At 37.8% G+C, this 23,890-nt stretch overlaps 2 long non-coding RNA genes across 3 annotated transcripts in view; both read left to right on the top strand.

Annotated features, from left to right (window-relative positions):
• Window positions 1–23,890, top strand: part of LOC311096850 — a 122,556-nt gene that overhangs the window by 10,854 nt on the left and 87,812 nt on the right. The gene's annotated exons all lie outside the window — the stretch shown is intronic.
• LOC311097992 lies at window positions 1,043–2,786 on the top strand. Of its 2 annotated transcripts, none has more exons than XR_014609351.1 (3): window positions 1,043–1,168; window positions 2,040–2,153; window positions 2,234–2,786. It is a non-coding gene; the product is annotated as an uncharacterized lncRNA (long non-coding RNA). The 2 variants fall into 2 exon arrangements; XR_014609352.1 differs by having other exon boundaries at window positions 2,284–2,392.

Below are 23,890 nucleotides of genomic sequence, written 5' to 3'. Positions count from 1 at the left end.
TGTGTAAATATTTACTGCTGATAAAGATTGAGCAGAAAGAAGAGCTTGTGTTTGAATGTAAAGTGTTATTGTGTGTCAAATGTGGCTCTGTAAAAGTCTTCATCATGTCCAGTTAAAGATCTGGCTGATCCTTCAGCGTTATTCACCTCAGAAACACCAAAATACAGAACATGTTTCTGATGCAGAAAAGCTCATAAAGCGTTCATGACTGGATTACTGTAATGCATTACTAGATTATCCTGATCATTATCAATGAACAAACTACAGTTATAGTGCAAAATACAGCAGCTAGAGTTATTACCAGATCAAGACAATATCAAGACAACAAAGCTTGCCTATTTCCAAATGTAATGGCGTGCATCTCTGATGATTATATTTACTGTTTTTTTTGTTGTTTTTTTACAGTCTATGGTTGAAAACAACAGATTAAACACTCACTACACACACACACACACACACACACACACACACACACACACTACAGCACATCGAGCTCTGGGTGGGTGGAGTTAGAGTGTGTCTAGACAAGGCTAGTTTACCCTGGCAGAGCTACAGCCACAGCGACGGTGCTTCACCTGAGCCTAGAGATCCAGTTATCTAGAGATCCAGAGCTGACGACTGATATAATGATGATTTAATGACATATAATAAATTAAATATAATTTGTACAGACAGTTAAATAAGCAAATATCAGCTGATTTATCAGTCATTATTTCATACAGTCATTGGTCAGCTTATAAACTGAACATAACTGTGCTGAATGTAGTAGAGATGTATAGCCTACAATCTATGAACGATGTCAGTATTTGTGTCAACACTCAGGCTCTTTCATTCACTCCTACACACACTGTCATAGCAGCACATTCTGCTGAAACAGGAACTGCGATTGGAATGTGAGCTTCACACAGAACTGTCATTGGCCAAGGGCTCTAATGACGAGAATATGTAGGCTATATATGCTGTGAAAACCCCAGCGGAATGAATCACTTTTGTGGAGCTCATTAACTTTGACTTTTCACTTTCTTTATTTCTTTTCTTTATTTACAGTAGATGGAAACTAGGAGTAAACGCTTGAAGAGAGAGAGAGAGATGAAGACACAAACCACTGAAAACATGAAGCTTGTGAAGATTGTCAGATGGAGCAGCTTGAATGATTTTAGACCGACCTGTGAGTAAAACAATCACTCATAATTCAATCAGTAAATGTTTGAGGGAATCATCTGTGTTTCTGAACTATATATGCCACTGAATGTGTCCATATTTGTGTTAATTCTGCAAATGGAAGTTGCTCTGATTAATATTGTGATGAATGATTTCATCTGTGTTCTCCTGATAAATGATAATTCCTTTACTTTAATTAAAACTGACTTGTAATGGTTGATGTGGCAAACCAGTGGCGAGGACTAATAAGGGCTAGATGCCAGAACATATAATACTAATGGTCTGAAAATAAAACGAACATGCAAAATAATCATATCTGTTGTGTATATATAATTTGTAAAGTGTAGCATATTATTACAAATACATAGCACCTATTACATACTGTTTCACACTGATAAAACTGGATTTCTGTTAACCGCAAAGAAACACCAATAGCACTCAATATCAAGAGTAAGCTGCCATCTAGTGGACATACTTCACTAAACTAAACTCACTGACTCACTGAGGGCCTTTTGTACAGTACACAACATCCAGACCGCTGAGAGTGATGTTTAGATGAATATGTGAATATGTACTGCACTTTCCTCTCAATAACTCAATAAACACACAACAAAAATGAGAAAACTGCAAGTTTTTTTAATAAACCATGAGAAAAGCATCTGAACACGTCACTATTATTTTATAGCAGCTTTACAGTATTAAAGATGAAAACAGTGTCAGTGTCTCGTTTCATCAGAAGTAAAACTTCATTTGCATGTCATCAACAGATTATCAGCTTTATCATCATCATTATTATTATCTTGTGCAGTTTTAGTGTTGTATGTGTGTGTTCTGTCCCTCTTTAAACTGAAGATAATATTATGTTTCTTCATGGACAGTTTCTGTGGATCCACACACACCTGTAAAGAGTGGATCTGAATCATCAGAGAAGATCAAACATGAGCTGAGATCATGATATCTGAATAAATGATGTGAGGACGCCTGAAACTAATGTAAGATCATGTTTGGCCATCATTTCTGAGATCACTGCAGCTCTGATGATCAGATGATCAATATTTGATTTATATTTCAGTGAATATTGATGAAGATGATGATGAACACGGCATGTGTGTCTTTATAAAGTTTCTTCTGGACTCTGGAGATCCGGACAGCATCTTCATTCATAACAGAACATGATGAACTAATGTTTCCAGACCTTAAATCTTCATCAGAGAACAAACCAGCGGGAGAAATCAACTGTGTCCGTTTATTAGGCTTTGGAATAAGTGTAAATAGTGTAAGTGTGTAGATGTTGTTATATTTTCATATAGTTGTATAGTTATTTTTTTCTGAATCTAAAATTCTATTGATGTCATTTATCAGTGAAATACTGCATTTTCATCTGGTTGTGACAGTATTGTGTTTTCCATGTTAAATATGATCCTCCTCATGTGAGGTTCTCTGACACACACACACACACACACACACACACATATATGTTTGCATTATTTTTTAAAAAAAAAGTATTTTTCGCTTGACAGCAAAACTCACTGACAGACTCACTGTGGATATTTATTTATAATCTTTCTGCATGACTTTCAATATGCTTAGAAGGAGGAGGAAAATAAAGTTGGTGTTCAAAGTTCATAGACTTACTTTAATCCTTAAGTTTGTTCAATTACTCCAATGAAATGTAGAATTATTGTGCAGCAAAGACTGATTTTCAGGTTTCTATTATCAGGTTACATCTCATGCTGAAGAGGTTCCAGTGGTAATGAGATGCATGTCATGTAATTCTGTGGCTTAGTAAATATTACAGTAATACACTCACCTAAAGGATTATTAGGAACACCATACTAATACTGTGTTTGACCCCCTTTCGCCTTCAGAACTGCCTTAATTCTACGTGGCATTGATTCAACAAGGTGCTGAAAGCATTCTTTAGAAATGTTGGCCCATATTGATAGGATAGCATCTTGCAGTTGATGGAGATTTGTGGGATGCACATCCAGGGCACGAAGCTCCCGTTCCACCACATCCCAAAGATGCTCTATTGGGTTGAGATCTGGTGACTGTGGGGGCCATTTTAGTACAGTGAACTCATTATCATGTTCAAGAAACCAATTTGAAATGATTCGAGCTTTGTGACATGGTGCATTATCCTGCTGGAAGTAGCCATCAGAGGATGGGTACATGGTGGTCATAAAGGGATGGACATAGTCAGAAACAATGCTCAGGTAGGCCGTGGCATTTAAACGATGCCCAATTGGCACTAAGGGGCCTAAAGTGTGCCAAGAAAACATCCCCCACACCATTACACCACCACCACCAGCCTGCACAGTGGTAACAAGGCATGATGGATCCATGTTCTCATTCTGTTTACGCCAAATTCTGACTCTACCATCTGAATGTCTCAACAGAAATCGAGACTCATCAGACCAGGCAACATTTTTCCAGTCTTCAACTGTCCAATTTTGGTGAGCTCGTGCAAATTGTAGCCTCTTTTTCCTATGTGTAGTGGAGATGAGTGGTACCCGGTGGGGTCTTCTGCTGTTGTAGCCCATCCGCCTCAAGGTTGTGTGTGTTGTGGTTTCACAAATGCTTTGCTGCATACCTCGGTTGTAACGAGTGGTTATTTCAGTCAAAGTTGCTCTTCTATCAGCTTGAATCAGTCGGCCCATTCTCCTCTGACCTCTAGCATCAACAAGGCATTTTCGCCCACAGGACTGCCGCATACTGGATGTTTTTCCCTTTTCACACCATTCTTTGTAAACCCTAGAAATGGTTGTGCATGAAAATCCCAGTAACTGAGCAGATTGTGAAATACTCAGATCGGCCCGTCTGGCACCAACAACCATGCCACGTTTAAAATTGCTTAAATCACCTTTCTTTCCCATTCTGACATTCAGTTTGGAGTTCAGGAGATTGTCTTGACCAGGACCACACCCCTAAATGCATTGAAGCAACTGCCATGTGATTGGTTGATTAGATAATTGCATTAATGAGAAATTGAACAGGTGTTCCTAATAATCCTTTAGGTGAGTGTATTTAACTTTATTAACTTAATAAAATCTCTGAATATCTTTTACTTGATTGTTTGAGTTAAACATACCAAAATAATTGACTTAAAATCCAACAGTTAATTTTATCTAAAATTTACAGTTATATTTAAGTTTTTTCACAAAAAAAATTAGTATTTGACTAACCAATTATTTATTTATTATACACTTAATATATATGTGAAATTTCTATCAAAATATTTGAGAATGGAGAATTAAACTGGTCTGTTTCAATATAGTTAATATATTTAACACTCATAAGAAATTGAGTAAGTTTACTAAATTGAGTAAGTTTACTCAATTAAAACAATGCACCCCTCCCCCGCCCTCTGACGTGACGACAACTCAACGGTTGAGTGAGCGCGGGCTGTTTGAACCATAGATATCATATAATAAAGGCTAGATGTCTCATCCGCACTGCTGGCCAATGGAGGTCGACGTCCGCACACGGCGGCCATCTTACCACAGGGTGCTCGCTCACTCGTAACATTGTTTTAATGCTGCATGTACTTTTTAAATAACCATAACTTGCTCAATTTTCTACCGATTTTCAAACGGTTTGGTTTGTTATAAACATCAGAGATGTAGTTATGACACTATGAATAATTATAACATACATGTTCAAGCATATTGGAATTATAGCCACGTTAATAATGTTTGTAAGAAACCAAACCGTTTGTAAATCCGTCAAGATTTCAGCGAGATAAGAGGATTTGTGTTTGTGCTGATCACTCACCTTACTTCAGATACCACAGAGCTTGCCAGAAAGCTTCCGTGTGACAAGATGGCTGCCGGTGATGCCGTTCGAGACTCTGCCGTAAGACATCTAGCCTTTATTATGGATATCTATGGTTTGAACTCTCTCCAGTCCAGAACAGTTCTCCTCTTCTCTCTTCTCAGCGTCACAGAATTGGTGCATTTTCTCTGTGAAATTCAGGTTTGTGTATGTTTTATTATATCTATAAAATCATTACTGTGCTTTAAATCATTTTATTTAATGCAAAACAACATACAGTGGCGTAATTCGAGACCTAAACGAGAGTTGCGCCTGTCTTTTCACGTGATTGAAACGCCTTGCATAAACACACGACTTTATTCCTAATGATAATGAATATAATTCATTTGGATGATAAAAGGTCCTGTGCACTGTTTGTTTATTGGCAGGTTATGGAGTCAGTCACTCACAGTATCTTTCGGCTGTGAGCAAGGCCTAATGCACGGGCTTACCTGAGCTGAAGCCCAAGGACCTCCCAAGTTCAGGTTCATGATGAGCTGAAAAGGTCATATTGTTTTGTAACCTGTCAGGTTTTCTGTCAATCACTCTAATCGCACGTTACATGTCTGCTGATTGAGTGACCCACGTGGCCCCATAAGCCCCGTTCACACAGCCAGCGATTTTGTCGCTAGTCTCTATACTGTGAAGTCGCTTGTGGGCGTTGGTAGTGCTGTCGCTCTAATGTTATTGGTAGACTGCTCGTCTGGCCACATCTATACAAAACACCATCACAAGTGATATATACAACTATATTATTTAATTTGACTAGGAATTAGGCTCAAAAGAAACAGAATGCTGTTGGGAGAGTGTTTTTATATTACCACAGCAGTGTTCAGTGGATTAAATCATTTACTAGATTAACGATCGATCAATCAACAGATTAACTCATACTGTCATAAATTACTAAAACGTCATCCGAATTTGAAAAATGATCAATTTTCTTGTCCCTAATAGTCAACATAATGCAGGGGAAACTGTAAAATGAACTGCAGCAGTGCTAAACTTGCATCATAAAACTACAACACTCGAACTATAAATGTATGAATTAAACTCACTGAGACTGTCGACAGTTTCTTTTCCATGCATCAATTTTTATATCCATGTTTGTGGTTAGTTACAGTCAAATCATATAAAACAGTGAAATCTCCTGCACTCGAGACGGTGACGGGAGCTGAGCTCCACAGGCTTCTTTCCTATTGGTTGTCACTCGCGAAAATCGCTTCTCATTTGCATAAAGTTGAAATTTCTCAACTGTGATGTAGATTACCTAGATATTACACTTTTTGAAAAATGAGACTCTATAAATCGAGGGGATGGGGGCCTACAAAACCTCTCAGCCCCAGGGCCTAACATTAGGTTAAGGCGGCTCTGGCTGTGAGTGAAACTAAGACAGTCAGAGCATGTCAGAACACATCCAGAAAACACCTCAGACCAGAAGAGGAACCTGACTACATTAAAGTTGTTATTCTTAACTGTCTTGTTCCTACAGGTAAAAGTGTTTCTCAGAGCTGATAGGAGAACAGATGTTTAGATGATGACAGTAACAACAGGAGACCAGGGCTGCCAACTCACACGCAGATTCACCGTGAGAGTGAGACTGACACTTTTCACACGCTCTCTCGCCACACATCCATTCTCTCACGCACAGAAAAATCGTGAAGCAAAGAGGACACAGAGACCGACAGACTAGACAGAGCAGGTTACTTATGATATAAAAAAATCTCAGCTCTCAGATTCTGTCAATTTTATTACAAAATTCAAAAAATAAATACCGTTTTGCCACTTGTAAATGATTGACAGATCCCTAGCGGCACGTGACCCGATCATCTCTACTTTATTTACTAATAGTAAATAAACACGAACACTGTTGAAAGATACAGTACAACTTACAGAAATGTATATTGCTCATACATAATATCGACCAATCAATCAAACAAAGGGGTCAATAAAACAGCTGGAGAACAATTAGCCTATAGGTATATAGGCTATATATAGGCATATATGTCACATAACATTTACCTCAGGAAAGCCGTTTAATAGACTATATAGCATGTTAGTTGGCTAGAAAAAAAGAGCTATAGAGAGTATTTTGCTAAATATGTGTACTATATTACATATTTATTAGCCTATATTTTTACTTATATCATTAAATAAAGTTGTTATTATAATAAAAAAAAAACACATTATATTTAATTTGAGTAATTTTTAACCTTAAATAATACAGCCAGCTGATAGGGCTCTCTCTCTGTATGTTTACAGCATTAGGTGAGATTTTTTTTTATTGAGAAAAATGTATCTATCTTGTCTACCTAATATTTATCCAAATTAGTCAATATTAAATCAAATCACAATAATTGAATTGAAATAATAAAAAAGCGTAGCTTACCAGAAATTGTACCATGTAAACATTGTAACATGTTGTCACTAAACCTACATGTAATAAAATTCAGTTTATGTGTTTTGACATTCACAATACACTTATTGTGATGCTTTTTTTTGCATTCCTCCTCCTCCCTAGAGATGTTGTTTGTCACAAGATACATGAATCTATTACATGAAACTGATTAATACAGTAACAACTTTACTATGATGTGTAAATATTTACTGCTGATAAAGATTGAGCAGAAAGAAGAGCTTGTGTTTGAGTGTAAAGTGTTATTGTGTGTCAAATGTGGGTCTGTAAAATTATTAGAAAACATGAGATTAGTTTCCACTGTTATGCTTATTAATGATCAACTATATATTTCTTACAGACAAAATTACATTTGTATCCAAACCAGAGTGTGTTAAAGATATGGATGACCAGTAATGTTCTTATAATAAATGATGATAATCATAAATAACTTAAATATTATTGATTGGCCATAATCCTGTCCACAGAATCTCTTGTAAACAATCTGCATCAGTGTGTGTTTCTTCATCATGTCCAGTTAAAGATCTGGCTGATCCTTCAGCGTTATTCACCTCAGAAACACCAAAATACAGAACATGTTTCTGATGCAGAAAAGCTCATAAAGCGTTCATGACTGGATTACTGTAATGCATTACTAGATTATCCTGATCATTATCAATGAACAAACTACAGTTATAGTGCAAAATACAGCAGCTAGAGTTATTACCAGATCAAGACAATATCATCATATAACACCAGTTTCACCATCTCTACACTGGGAATCTGTTAAACTACTGATGTGTGAAACAAGCATTTATAGAGAAATGTGCAAAACAACACAGAGAACAAAACCAGTGTGTGAACTCAGAGCCAGAGGCGGAATGACATTCTTAGTATAGAGCTAAAGAGCTGTGGTATCTGTAAGAATTCCTGTCTTGTTACAAGGCGTTCCTCAATCTGACATTCCACCATTATTAGGGTTATAACGCTAAGCTATGTTTGGAATTCTCTGGCGTGTTTGTAAAGTCAGTTCTGTTACTGCTGTACATGTAAAAAAGTGGCGTGTGGCGTTAGTATAAGTGTATAGTCTCAGTTCTGCTCCTCAGACTCTCAGTAACACTGGAGCTTCTCTCTGTCCAGATCATCACAAGGTAATTAAACACTTTCATCTTTAAACATTTTGTAAGAGTATTTTTAGATATTAATTATGAACAGAGATGTTACAGTACAAAGTATTGTATAGTGAAACTGAAAGATAAATATGTATTAAAAATTGTGCAGAATCTGAACACAAGAGAAATGAATGCATGACAGGAATATATCTGGACTATCACAAACTACAGAAGAAGGACTTTATCTTTATATATTCAGTGTGATTTAATAAACTCTGGATTATTCTACATCTCTCTTCTTCTCACAGGCGAGAAACATGTTTCATATTTCATTTCTCATCTTTACTGAGGAGCTTTATCTTCATATGGATGACTGGATTATTTGCTATTTTATCAGAAATGTTTAATTTCTATATTTTAAGTGCATGTTATCTGTTAGATGATCTGAGTCTATATCATCAGTTCAGTCACTGTATTATAATTATGATGATAACGGGTTGTTTTCTTCATTTACAGTCTCTGTTGATCCAGTCGGAGCTGTAAAGTGTCGTTCTGATGAATCAAATATGATCAAACATGAGGTGAGAAGAGAAAGATGTTTATTATCAGGACTCACACATAAACTCACATTTCTATATTTGTCATTTCTCATCATCATTGATTATTGTGAATATTGTAGAGTTAATCTGAGATGCTGTAATAACACTGAGCTCATGCAGATGTTGATCAGGAGTTGATCTGATGTCTCGTGATATGATGTTATATCGCTTTAATGAAACTCTGTCTGTGTGATTGAACAGATTCAAATGAAGAGGAGAAAGAAAATCAGCAGAAATCACAGATCAGCAGAAAACAAGAAGACTGAGAGAAAAATGGAGGACAGAAATGAGACACAAACCAGTGAATCACCAGAGGAAAGAGGACAGAGACTTGTTAGATGTGACAGTATAGAGATACTAAAGCCACACTGTGAGTGTTTGATCATTATTACTCTTACAGTGTTGCTACACAGCAAAATCCCCAGTGTTAAATGAACACTGCTCTGGTTATGTTAAACACAACCAACACCATCAGATCACCTTTTCTCATTGTTCATCTGGTTGTTATTACTCAGGTACATCAGCCAGACAAAATCTAAAGTTAATAATTTAAGGGTCATGAGCCCAACTAAATCAAACACCGATCACCATAATGGTGACGTAACATTCAGTGATTCTGCTTGTTAACATCAGGTGTCTTCAATAATGCTCAGTCATCACTCAATTATTCACTTAATTATCAGATTAACTTTAACACTGCTTCAGTGTTACTTATAACACTCTGAGTGTGGACTCTTATAAACACTGAGCAGTGTTCATTTAACACTGGGGATTTTGCTGTGTAGATTTACTATTATTTTCTTCACAATCCTGTAATAAAGTTCCACATTCAGAGAGATTCATCACTTTCTACAGTCTCAGATCAATGTTTACAGATGTGTGATTGTGTTCAATTGACAGAATGTGTCATAGACTGAGAACATAAAAACAATCCAAAGCAATGAGGATAATCTGATATATATTTGTGATTTCTAGTCTCCTGTGATCCAGACGGGCCTGTAAAGTTTGATTCTGATGTCAAAACTGAGGAGAGATTCTCATCAAACCCTTCATCATGTTCTCAAGAACATCTTCATCTTCATCACTGACATCCATCAGCAGCTGAAGACCTGAACATCATCATCATCACCATCTTCATCATCATCATCATCATCATCATCTTCATCATCATCATCATCATCATCATCATCATCATCATCATCATCAGTCTGTTCACTCCTGGACTCTTTTACAGACTCTGTGTCTCAATCCTGCACTTCTGCTTCACTGACACACCAGTGTTCTCTGCCTCTGATAGTGAACACTTGCACATGTATATATATATATATAAAGGAGTAGTTCATATGGGGGACTATGTGTCAAAAATGATTTATGACCCCTTGATTTATGGCTTTATGACATTTGTTTATGACAGGAAGTCCTTATATGGGGGTTTTATGACCAACAGGTGGTCAAATTTGGCCATGTGTGGATCCGGTGGGGAGGGGTTTATGACTGTGTGTTTTATGACGGCAATAATGCTTGGTGTGACTGTGAATGTTTTTTCAGGGGATGTTTTATTATTGGTGGAATTAATAATAAAGTCCACAGAATGACAAAATTATGAACATGACAAAATCTGTCATGGATTTGTTTTTTCAGATGATGGTGCTGCTTCCATAATGTCTGTGGGACAAGAATGAAAACGGGTTTAAGAAATAGCATTGACAAACACATAAAATAAAATAAGATGACATTTATTTAAGTATATGCATTTAAAATTAAGTTTTAATCTTTAAACATGAGTAGAACATAGTTGAGATGAAATGAGAATGTCTTTGTGGTATCCATCGGCTGGTGACCATGGATCTTTGAATCTTTCTGTGTCACGAAAATGGTTTTAAAAATTAGCAATGATGACAATAAAAATATCAGATAAATGATATAAGAAATACAAATATCAAGTATTTAAAGGTTAGGCTTAAGCCTTTAAACGAGCTCCGAGTGAACTCAATGTCTCAAACAGACAATCGCGTGCTGCACGCAACCATTAGTGGGATTTTAGGATCAGAAAATATGGCATTGTGAATTGTTTTTCAGATTACACAGTCACAGCTATAATAAAACAATTTAGATTATATGAAACAAGATGTGATTTATTTAAGTATAAATATTTGTTTAAACGTTTAAATCAGCGTAAGGTTGGGTGTGCCCTACTTACAGAAGGGGTAAATTCCATCTTATGGGAACATCTGTATCCCCAGTCGTGACCCGAACTCCGAAGCTTGAGATGTGAACTCATGGAAACAAACGCAGAGCCCGCAACCCGAAGTCCATGTCCCAAACTGGAGCGACGCGCTCCGTGATCAAATTAATGTTTTCTGTGCCGAGATGCGCTCGTGGGTGAGCCAGGGTGAGAATGAAAATTGTCCCAACACAGAGTTCGAGACGCGAGGATCCACAGACCCCATGTCGTGTCTGACCGGCGTGGGTTTGCTTTGATCAAGTAATTAAAAGATAAGTCCCCGGACACATCCCCGTTTACAATCAAATATCAAGGTTGTTTCATATCTGATGCCTTCCTGTCTGAGGTAATGTGTATTTGGTTCACAATGGGGAATAACACTTAGTTTTATTATTGTCCCGAACAAATGTGTAACCCATTTGGTGAATTGGTCTGGGACGGTGCCAGGCTGTCTGACTTCACGGCCGCTGATGCGACACCTCCGAACGGAACTGTGAAACACTAGCTGCCCAGACTCACTGGCGTCTGTGGCCGCGTGAATAAAATAACCTTATACGCAATATACTTTTCACGATTTGGATAAAATTAAAAACTAAATAAACTAAATTACATCATTCATGTAGCTAGTATAAATTATTAAGCTACCATAAACATTATTTAGTTAATTTTGATTGTTGCAATACGAGATATTTTTATTTATAAAAAATATAAAACTATGTCATTGTTGATAACGAATCTATACTAATAATCCATAATAAACCTACGATCTTTTATATTGTCCTTTTAAAGTTTAAACTGAAATAAAAATACGAAATAAGTTTCTGTGAAACAAATGCGTTTTATACGTCTTGAAAGCGTTATGATACTGCAACGATTGCTCAGTTCAGGGAGAGATGGCGGCAGGCAGGTGCAGCGGGTTTGGTGTGCTAGTTGCATTTCTGCTTTATGTGTTTATTTTAACACTATCAGCTCCAAAGTTTGGAGAACGAGTATGGCACTTGAATCAAAATGGATATAGTAACCTGGTGGAGGCAAATGTTTCCCTCAAGTTTGGGGGAAAGCATTTTGGCTACGGAAAGACCATTGTGGCTACTACATTCGTGTTTCCTGGCCTCATGACCTCATTCAAAAAAAGACTCAAAAAACAGCCTGAGCGCAGTTCGCAAGGCGAAACGCTGATCATTATCCTGTGTCTCCTATTATCGGGAGACGTTCATCAATGCCCAGGCCCTATCTCCAATAGCGTCGATTCGGACAAAATGACGGGCCGCGGCGACGCTGTGTGCGCCCACCCGGCTGGATCCAACGCTGCGAGTGTCTCCGAGCATTTTCACCTGGATTTACCTAGCCAATCGGGACATGGAGATTTGTGTTTTGGGTGCACTAGGCAGGATATGCGTACAACGGAAAGTGCACTACACGAGGATAAACGGTGCGAAGGAGCGATGAATGATCAGCCTGGCTTTGAGTCGGATCAGCTGGGATACAGCCGAGATGCCGAGGGAGAGCGAAGTGGAGCTGTGGGGAGCACGCGGCGGAGGAACGCCACAGAACGGATCAATCTACGACAAAAGAGAAGTAATCTACCTCACTCAAAACCACAGGCACGGAGGTATGACTTGACACTCTTTCATACACTCAACCACGCTAAAGTTATCTGGGACGCGAAATCAAAACCTAGAGGTCTGCTGGGGGGACATTTAAATGTTAGGAGTATTTCCTCTAAAACCGACCAGGTGGAAAAACTGCTTACTGACTCGAACTTGGACTTTATTTGTTTATCGGAGACCTGGTTAACAAAGATATCTCCTCAGGCAGCCTACTGCATTCCAGGCTACAGCATATTTAGAAGGGATAGGCCTACTGGAAGAGGTGGTGGACTGCTTGTATATGTTAAAGAGCATTTACAATGCCATCAGATAAATGTGCAAGATAAATTGGATACAGAGATTGAATGTATTGCTTTAACTATAAATGTGTCACCTCAGATGTCATTCATTTTAGCTGGTTTTTATAGACCACCTTCTGCAGATGCTAAATTTTATACATCATTTAAGGAGATTTTAAAACAATTAAATACTCTTGGTAAAGAAGTAATTGTACTAGGGGATTTCAATGTAAATTGGATTGATAAAAATAGTAGGAAAAGGTTAAAGGAAATAGTAGGTCTTTATAATTTTGAACAGCTAATAAAAGGACCGACAAGGATAACCAAAACATCTAAAACACAAATCGACCTGGTCTTTTCAAATAAATCTGACAGAATAATAAAATCTTTTAATTTTATCACAGGTATGTCAGATCATAATCTAGTTCTTATAGCAAGGAAATTAAACAAAAATAGATTTACATTTAGAACAAATAAGAAAGAGGTCTTTTATAAAATACCCAATAAAGATTTGGCACATTTTGACCAAGAGTTGGAGAAGGTAGACTGGAATATTTTGAACTCTAATGATGAAATAGGCTCATTTTGTGGGAGCTTTTTAGATCTAATAAATAACGTTAAGGTGAAATTTATTAAAAAGTGTGTTAACTTGAACAAAAAGGCACATTTACCCTGGTTGACAGTAGATATTTGGAAATTGATGAGGAGAAGAGATTTTCTACTTAAAAAGGCTTTAAAATCGAACATTGAAAATGATATGCGTCTATTTAAGGATTATCGGAATAAAGTAGTGAAAGAACTAAGGACCTCGAAAGCAAACTTTTTTATTGATTTGATAACAAATGCTAAAGGAAACAATCACTTAGTCTGGAAGCACATTAATACTATTTCTCAGAAAAAAACGTCTCAAAAATGTTATGAAATTAAAATAAACAATGCTTTAACGCAAGAAGAATCAAAGGTAGCTAGTGCTTTTAACAGTTTTTTTAAAGATTCTGTTAATGATTTGGTTGTTGTATTTGGTAACAGAACAAGGGAAATTAGATATGTAGATTCAACTAAACCAGTGTTTCACTTAAGTGAGGTCTCGGAGCAAGAAGTCCTTAAAATTTTACAAGGACTTAAAATTTCAAAGTCACAGGATGGTTATGGTTTAGATTCGTGTATGATTAGAAGGAATGCTGCTACCCTCTGTCGCCCTACTACTCAGCTAATCAATCGATCCATCAGAGAAGCGGTCTTCCCCGATTGTCTAAAAAAGGCAGTGGTTACTCCTTTATATAAGGGAGGAGATAAAGCTGAGCTGGCCAACTATAGACCAGTGAGTATCCTACCTGTAATATCGAAGGTAGTCGAGAAAGCAGTGGCCATGCAACTGATGGATCATTTGAATTATGGAGAGCACCCCCTGAATCCACTTCAGTTCGGTTTCAGAAAACACCATTCGACTGAAACGGCACTGTGTTATTTTGTTGAACAACTCAAAGTCATGTTGGATAAAGGGGGGGTGGTGGGTGCCATATTTTTAGATCTGAAAAGAGCATTCGACACGGTAAACCATAACATCCTGTTATCTAAATTGTCCGCTCACAATATTTCTGACGAGACATTACAATGGTTTAAATCATATTTAGAGAATAGGAAGCACTGCACAAGAATTAAGAGTACTATGTCTTCTTATTTGGATTGCTCAGTTGGGGTGCCACAAGGCTCCATTTTGGGCCCTCTCTTGTTCAGTGTTTATATAAATGATCTTCCAGCTATTTGTCCTGAAGTTCACGTACAAATGTACGCCGATGACGCTGTGATATACGTCCATGCAAAATCAAGTCACGAAGCAGCAACTGTGCTCCAGGGAGCGATGGAAAAAATTTCAGATTGGATGGTGCAATCATGCTTGACACTAAATTATAGCAAAACTCTCTGCACATTTTTTTCAAAAAGGAATACTTCTCACTCTGCGCCGGAAATTATTGTAAAAGGAACAAGGATTCACGAAGCAGAGTCTGTGAAGTATTTAGGCATAGTGTTGGACAGGACACTGTCATTCAAAAAGCATGTTTCAAAATTGATAAAAACTGTCAAATTTAATTTATCGCAGTTTAGATATATTCGCCCGCAAATGAGCACAGATGCAGCCAAGCTTTACATGCATGCGATGATATTGTCACATTTTACATATTGCATTACAAGTTGGTCTCTATCAACCAACTCTTCGTTACAGCCGCTCCAAAGCTTGTACAAACAGGCACTCAAAATTTTAGATAAAAAACCTGTTTCATACCACTACTGTAATATTGTGAAGAAATATAAATTGTTAACTTTTGAAAACTTCATTTTGTTTTCGAATGTCAGTTTAGTGTATAAAATTTTTCATGATTTGGCACCACAGTCACTGAGAATGTTTGTGAAATCGTTTGAAGAGGTAGGACTTAGAACAACGCGAGCCTCCTCCAGAGGAGACTGTTATGTCAACTTTAGGTCCTCTACCTTTGGACAGAATTGCTTCTCTGTGAAAGCTGCAGGGATGTGGAACTCGTTGCCTTTAACTATGCGAGAGATTAGCACCTTGCATCAGTTTAAACTTAACCTGAAGAAGTGGTTGAAAGACGGTCAGATTTGTGATCATTAGCACAAAATTGGTTATTTATGGTATTGTTAAAAATGTAAGAAGGTAAATTTAAAAGGGAACTGTAAATAGTTGTAAATACTGCATGTATTGCAATTGCATGGTTGTTGAGATGATCCTTTTGTATGTGTTTTATCTGTATTTTGTATTGTGAATGGACTCATTAGTGGGAATGTGCATTGTCCACTGTATTAACCTGCTGTCACTTTGCCTCTGTCCAGGGACTACAGATGAAAATTAGCTTGTAGCTATTTCTGGTCTGTGCAACACATTTGTTGTGCAATGTCCCTGTCAAATAAACAAATAAATAAACGAAACGTTTCTAAATAATAATAAAAGATTTTAAAACAGAGGAAAATTAAACCATATATAATTTAAACATTTATTAATTAATTTACCATTGGATTGTCTGATTACGACCCCGCTGTTAAATAGACTACAGAATGTCTGTAGGCTATATTTAAACTATGATATTTTATAATTATCCTTTTAAAAGTTTAAACTAAATAAAATACGAAATAGCGAAGTTTGTATGTAGCCTACGAAGCAAATGTGTTTTTAAACGCATCGAATGTGATATGCTTCTGTAACATTTTTTTTTAAAATAATAATATTAATACGATTTTAATAATATTAATACGATTTTAGGGGTTGAATTAAATAACACAAATCAACATTTTATTTTTATAGAATTTATTTACGATGTATCGTTAGTTTTCATTTGGGGTTAACTGTTAAAGGTCCGCCCCTGGCCACCTGTGGTGCAGTAAAGCTTTAAAACGTGCGCAGCCGGTCTGTTATTCACTAGCGTTAATAATTGCGGAGACTGCAGACCGTTTTCATAGTCCCTGGAATCATGGAAACATCTAAAGGTATGACCAATTTTATTTAGTTTATGCAGTGATTTTGTAGTAAATTATTTATTGAAAAAGTGATGCGTTGTTAGCTATTGTTGCATTAAGTTTTAATTATGTTTACGAGTTAGGTCTATAAGGTATAGAGGCTTCGACATCGACCGAGACATCCAGCAGTTTTATTTTAACTATATTTATTTGGAAGAAATTTTAATGATTTTACGTAGTTATCATGGTTTTTGCGACTCTGTTAAAAACGTAGCAGTCGCCTCGAGGCATTCTTTATCTTTAATATTTTGTTTATGGTGTAACGCTGGGGATTCCATTCATTTTATGTTTGATTGGTAGGTTATGTTATACAATTGTGTTTGCTGATTGTAGTAAGTTAAATTGTTAGCGCGATGTTGACGTGTATTATCTAGATTTTGGCAGACCACCGTCGGCGTTACTATGGTTTCGCTTTTCATACGGTCTGTCCGCGCCTGATGTTTGCATATTTTAAAGGCTATTGATGAATACAATCGTATTTCTGGGGCCAATGGCAGAGTTTCACATGTTCCAACCCAGTCTATATCACTCTAAGCATTCTATGACGTTTATAATTTGCTATGTAATATTAACGTATTTGTTGTAGGCTATACATATGGCTTTTGATGCGGTGTACTATTTGTGTGTTTGTTTGTGTGTGTGTGTGTGTGTGTGCGTGTGTGCCCAGTGTGTGTGTGTGTGTGTGTGTGTGTGTGTGTCTCTGTGTGTGTGTGTGTGTGTGTGCGTGCGTGTGTGCCCGTGTGTGTGCGTGTTTCACGATGTACCTCAATATTGGCTTATTTGTACATGGGTTTTGATGCGGTGTACTATTTCTGTGTGTGTGTGTGTGTGTGTGTGTGCGTGTTTCACGATATGTACCTCAATATTGACTTATTTGTACATGGTTTTTGATGCTGACATAATATTTTTGTGCGGGCGTGTGTGTGTGTGTGTGTGTGTGCATGTGTGTGCGTGTGCTATGTTGTTCTTTAAAGGTTGCAGAGTTTCGAATCCTGCATTTCTCAGGCAAATGTTTTGATATTATATTTCAAAGTAATACTAGTTATCTAGCTGATTGCATATGTATGTATTGACCTACAGGTATGCTATTGAGTCACTATTGAATTATTTATTGTGACCATCAATCAATTCAATTGAACTGTAGCTTTGAAAATATTTGCATCGCAGTTTTTGGTTATGAGAAAGGATTGAGGCCTGAGTGTCCCTGTTTATTATTTATCTGTCTGATTGTACAAACATTCATAGAATATAAAATTTGATCAACAAATGCTTATTTAAATAGGTCTTTTTATGTTATAGAATCGAACATCGAGTTGCTCGCTTTTCAATTGATTGACAATTGTAAGTATATATTTTTACTCATATACACATATAAATATCTGCATAAATATTAAAAATTAATTTAGAAATGTAATTTTAATTTTTATTTATTTATTTTTATACAGTGACTACTGCTCAGCGGACCGTTATAGATGTCTCGAACGCAGGTAAATAGTCTTATCTTACGGTATCAATATTTCAAATACCATTGGATTGAAATATTGTTTTGATATATACCAAATATTCGACTACTTTACATCTTTTCGCAGATCTGTCGCCGTGGATTACCCCGAACTGTTTCGTGGATTTGACACAAGAACCTGAAGAACAGGCCTCCGGTGATCGCTGTATGCATATATTTTCTATTCTTATATGGATATAAATATCCACATAAATATATACAAAATTAATTTTAGAAATTTAATTTTTATTTATTTTTATACAGTGCCTCCAACTCTGCCGCCCGTTATAGATGTCTCGACCACAGGTAAATAGTTTTATCTTATGTCCCCAATGTTAAAATACCAAAGGGTTGAAATATTGTTTTTGACATTTGTCAAATATTCGTCTACTTTACATCTTTTCACAGATCTGTTGCCGTGGATTACCCCGAACTGTTTCATGGATTTGACACAGAAAAATCCTGAAGAGCAGCCGCCGACTACCTGTCATCCAGCTAGAATCAATAACTCTTATTCCCCAGTATCGACAAGTTCTGACGATCAACTTATGAGATGTGCAGATCTGATTGATCTTACGACGGGTTCTGAAGATCAGCCAGGCCCAAGTTTTCGTGAACCATCTCGAAAACGGCACAATGTGTCAGACCCTCTGCTAACAACTTCTCCTAAACCGTCGCAAAATAATGGTAAATCCACCATTTATTATGTTTCATTTAATTTGATTATGTGATCTGTTTTGTTATGCTAATCATACTATCAAATATGCTATATGTATTAGTATTTAAATTGAGTTTGTCATCTCACATTCTACACAGGCACGCAAGTAGACAGTACGACTGATTTAGCTGACACCCCAATTGTCATCGACATCTCAACAACCGGTAAGCGTATGCTATCATATTATAGATCGCAAGAATATAATTGTTATGATATTTGTTAAATATTCTGTTGCTTTTCAGATTTGTTACAGCTGTCTATACTGCCAGAATTTATCGATTTGACACGGGGGGATACTGAAGAGCAGCCACCAACAACCTGTCATCCAGCTAGAATCACCAGCCCTATTTCCCCGATCTCAACAAGTTCTGGTGAGCGGCTTATGAGATGTGCAGATCTGATTGATCTTACAACGGACTCCGACGACCAACCAGGACCGAGTGGTACACCCTACAGCTGTACAGAATGATCAGCCTTGTTGCGATAGGGCTCTGACACACACCCTCATTAACAGACTTATTGCCCAGGGTGAAGAGATTCGTCATAGAACGATAGTGCTACACGCAGAGTACCGTGCACAGGCGGAGGTATACTACACATCGCTATGTCGCAGAATAGAGGAGGGTTTCAATGCGATTCATGTTCGCATGGATGCTCAGGACATAAAGATTCGTGAATTACAGACTATTATATACGAGCAATATCAGAGATTCGAAAATTCTATCCACAGATTGCAAGTGTTGGGGAATGAGAACACCGAACGAGTACTGTTCATATTAAACGAGCAACTTAGGGAACGACGTTTAATTGTCAATCTTCTTGCAGTTATGAGCAGTGATTTACGCCAAAGATAGGGTACATATGTATATGCTATTTTGTCTTCATGTTAACGTATTCTATTAGTTTTGTATTCTGTATTATGCTACGGGCATGTAGTAGCATTACCTTACTTGTATTGTTATGATTTAAATTGAATTTTTATTGTCATAAGTTGATTTCTCTGGTTTTTGATATTTCATAATTTTTGTTTGTTAAAAATAAAATTAAAATGGACGTCGACAAAAAAAAATCCACAGCCAATGCACAATGCTGTCTTCCAGACCAAAATTGCACTGATACTCTACAGCAAATGTTTGAAATGCAAATGTACGGTACCCCTGATTTGTGCGAGGGGTTACAACAAATGATAAATATGTATTCGGAATTTGATCCAACATCTTTTAATGTAGAACCGACGTCACAGTCTTGTAATTTAGAGAAACTAGAAATAGCATTATTTGAGCAGCGGTACGTTGGCACTGACCCATAACAATGCATATGTTCGACAGAGTAAGACCTACTCAAGCGTCTCAATCGAATGGCTGGAGTATGTGAAAAAGACTCGAAACGTAGATATTTGCCACGCCGTTAACCGCGGTGAAGTGTCGGTCGGTCGCTACTTTTTAGACGGGTACTACGAGCAGGGTGGTGTGCGACACGGGTTAGAATTTAATGGCTGCATGCATCATGGACATGAATGCATGTTTAACACCTATGAGACACACCCCTTGTCAGGAGTCACCTACGGGGTTCTCAGGAGACAATTTGCAGATAAGGTTGAAATTCTACAGAAAGCCTATGGTTTGAAAATTGAGGTTCTTTGGGAGTGCGAATGGCTCCAAATGAAAAAGACAGACCCCTCTGTGATAGAATTCATGACCACTTATTCGAAACCCGATCGGCTGAAACCACGAGAAGCACTGTTTGGCGGACGTACTAACGCTTATAAACTCTATCACAAAGCTGCGGTTGGTGAGAAAATAAGTTACGTCGATTTTACCAGCTTATACCCTTTCTGTCAGGCCCGGAAGAGCTATCCTATCGAACATCCACAAATCATTTTCAAAGATTTCGAACCGATTGAAAATTATTATGGTCTTATCAAAGCGACTGTCTACCCCCCGCGTAAATTACTACATCCTGTTCTCCCTTACAGATGCGGTGGAAAACTCATGTTCCCATTATGCCGTACTTGTGCGCACAACCAAAACCAGTTAACAAACTGTACCCATACGGACGAAGAGAGGTCCCTCTCAGGGTGTTGGGTTAGTATCGAACTTTTAAAAGCAATCGAGAAGGGGTATGTGGTGGCCAAGATAGACGAAGTGTGGCATTTTCCACAACAGTCTGTTGTGGAACTTTTTTACGTTTACGTTTTTACTCTTATTTACGTTTAAAACAGCAAGCGTCGGGGTATCCGTCGAACGTCGTCACGGATGCAGACAAAAAAGCATACATTCGCGAGTATTTTGAAAAAGAGGGGATACATCTCGACCCCAAAAAGATTGAGTACAACCCCACGCAGAGGGCTATTAACAAATTATTGCTTAATAGCCTTTGGGGGCGGTTCTCTATGAGGGAAGACCTCCCAATAACCATTATGGTGAACGAACCTGAAGAATTTACCAAAATTGTTTTTGGCAAAACCGAATCATTGACGTGTTTCACATTTGTCTCAGAAGATGTTGCACTTGTACAGTATCGCGACCCCAAAGGGAGTGTTCGTAAGACTAAAGATATCAATGTGTTTGTAGGAGCGTTTACAACGGCCCATGCTCGGTTGGAGTTGTACAACCTGATGGACAAACTCGGCGACAGATTGCTATACTCAGATACCGATAGCGTTATTTTTGTGTCTAGGGAGGGTGACTGGGACCCCCCGTTGGGTGATCATTTGGGGGAGTTAAGACGATTGGGATTACATCACAGAGTTTTGCTCTAGCGGTCCTAAATCTTACGGTTATCGGACTGCCAGAGGCAAAACGTGCATGAAGGCTAAGGGCATAACGTTGAATGCTAAAAATTCCGAAGCTATACGCTTAGACACTCTGATTGGTCTGGTTGACAGCTATGTGACAGAGAACGATGACACGCAATGCATCATGGCTCACACTGAAAACATTGTGAGGAATAAAAAGACTCTCACATTGCATAACAAATCAGATGTTAAAAAGTTTAAGGTGGTGATGACAACAAATGTAGACTATTGTCCGATTTCACCACTCTCCCTTATGGCTACTGATCCGATGATGCATAGAGGTTCCCAAGAAGCTTCTGATTTTGATTTCAGGCTTCAACATCCATTTAGTTGTGTATTAAGTGGGCCATCCAATTCTGGAAAGTCTTATTTTGTAAAACTTTTGTTGGAAAATGGCTTGAGTTTGATTTCTAAAAAAATTGAAAACATTGTTTTTCTGTATGATTGTTGGCAACCGCTTTACGATGAATTGCATAAAATGTATGATATTAAATTTGTGGAAGGAATACCTCTGACTCTGAATGATGATGATTTACTACCCGTCAACAAAACTAACCTGCTGATTGTGGATGATATGATGCGTCAAGCTAGCGGGAACGCTGAGATTGAACGGGTATTTACGCAGTATGTACACCATCGTAATCTCAGCGCTATTTATATAGTTCAGAATTTATTTGTTCAGGGCAAATCCAGTCGTACCATCAGCTTAAACACCAACTACTTGATTCTGTTTAAAAACCCCCGGGATGTCAACCAAGTGGCTGTGTTAGGGCGACAAATGTACCCCGGAAATGCAAAATACTTTATGGAGTGTTATCACGATGCTACCAGTCAACCTTTTGGATATCTGAACAATATCGCCTCAGAACAGGTCTGCTTTCCGATCGTCAAGTGGTTTATCTCCAGAAAAAAAGAAGAACGTGATAAATAGTCATGTCCGCAAGACTTTGTAAGCATCTGCCTATGTTAAAACTGTTACATAAAGCCTCACCTAAACAACGACGGCTTATTTTACAATCGGCATCCGACGAATTCATTTTAACGTTGTGTGAAGTGGCTCTTAACATCCTATATGGAACGATTCCAGTCAGTCATCAACAGTACCGAAAACTGAAAAAGAGAAAAGCTGAAATTAAATTTGTTGCCAGTAAAAAATTTGGAATATTGGCCAAGAAGCGGATCTTCAACCAGAAAGGGGGGTTTATTCTCCCGCTCCTGAGCATTGCAGTACCCTTTATCTCAAGCTTAATAGCCGCTAGACGGGGGTGAGGATGGAGCATGCTGAGAAAATGTACTTAGTCCCACACCATCAGTTGGAAAAGTTTAAAACTGGAAATGGTCGCGAGAATATTCAACAGGTCGTAGAGAACGATCTGGATAATTCTGTGAGAAATATTTTACTCAGGACTGATTTGAATCAATATGAAAAAGCCAAGCTTTACACAAACATCCTGAGCAGGTTTTTGACAATCGTTAAACAAGGTGATCGGGAGACCAGTGTGCTAACGTTGTCATTACCCAACCCACCCCCCGGTCGTAAAGACGATAGCGTCGCCGTCAATGTCGAGGACAGTGGTACTGTGGAAGATGTTGCTGGGGAAGTTCTGAAGAATGTACCAGCGAGAAGTGTGAAAAACAGTAGATACATATTAGACAAAATGTCTAAAGCTAAAGGAATAAGCTCTTGGACAGAGTCGGGAGAGTTTGTGTTCAGGGGTAAAGCTGTACAAGGCTCCCACATGGTAGATTTGATAAAAAATGTCACGGCGCCACAAAAGGTTCGGGATGACCGAAGACCTCCAGGCTGGTCTGAGTTTCTACAGGCATTTGCTGAATTAAACATCCCTTTTTCTATGGTTCCGAATCATCATGTTAGACGTATGATCAGTGGACTAAAGAGTACACCTGCTACACCAGCATCTCCACAAATTCGACCGTCTAAAAAACCCCGGCGATATCCCCGTTCTTCATCGAGATCGTCAGAAGATGCCATTTTTAAATCACCGTCTATCGATAGAAGGCAATGGCTAGAATTTTAAAGCATCCGTTTTATTTTCATGCATGGAATATATGAATGCATTAAACGCTGTGTGTGTGTGTGTGTGTGTGTGTGTGTATGTGTGTGTGTGTGTGTGTGTGTGTGTGTGTGTGTCG

The sequence above is a fragment of the Abramis brama genome (genome assembly GCF_963993115.1).
Source record: "Abramis brama genome assembly, chromosome: 15".
In the NCBI taxonomy this organism is placed as follows: Eukaryota; Metazoa; Chordata; class Actinopteri; order Cypriniformes; family Leuciscidae; genus Abramis; species Abramis brama.
This window is presented reverse-complemented; position numbering and strand designations above follow the sequence as displayed.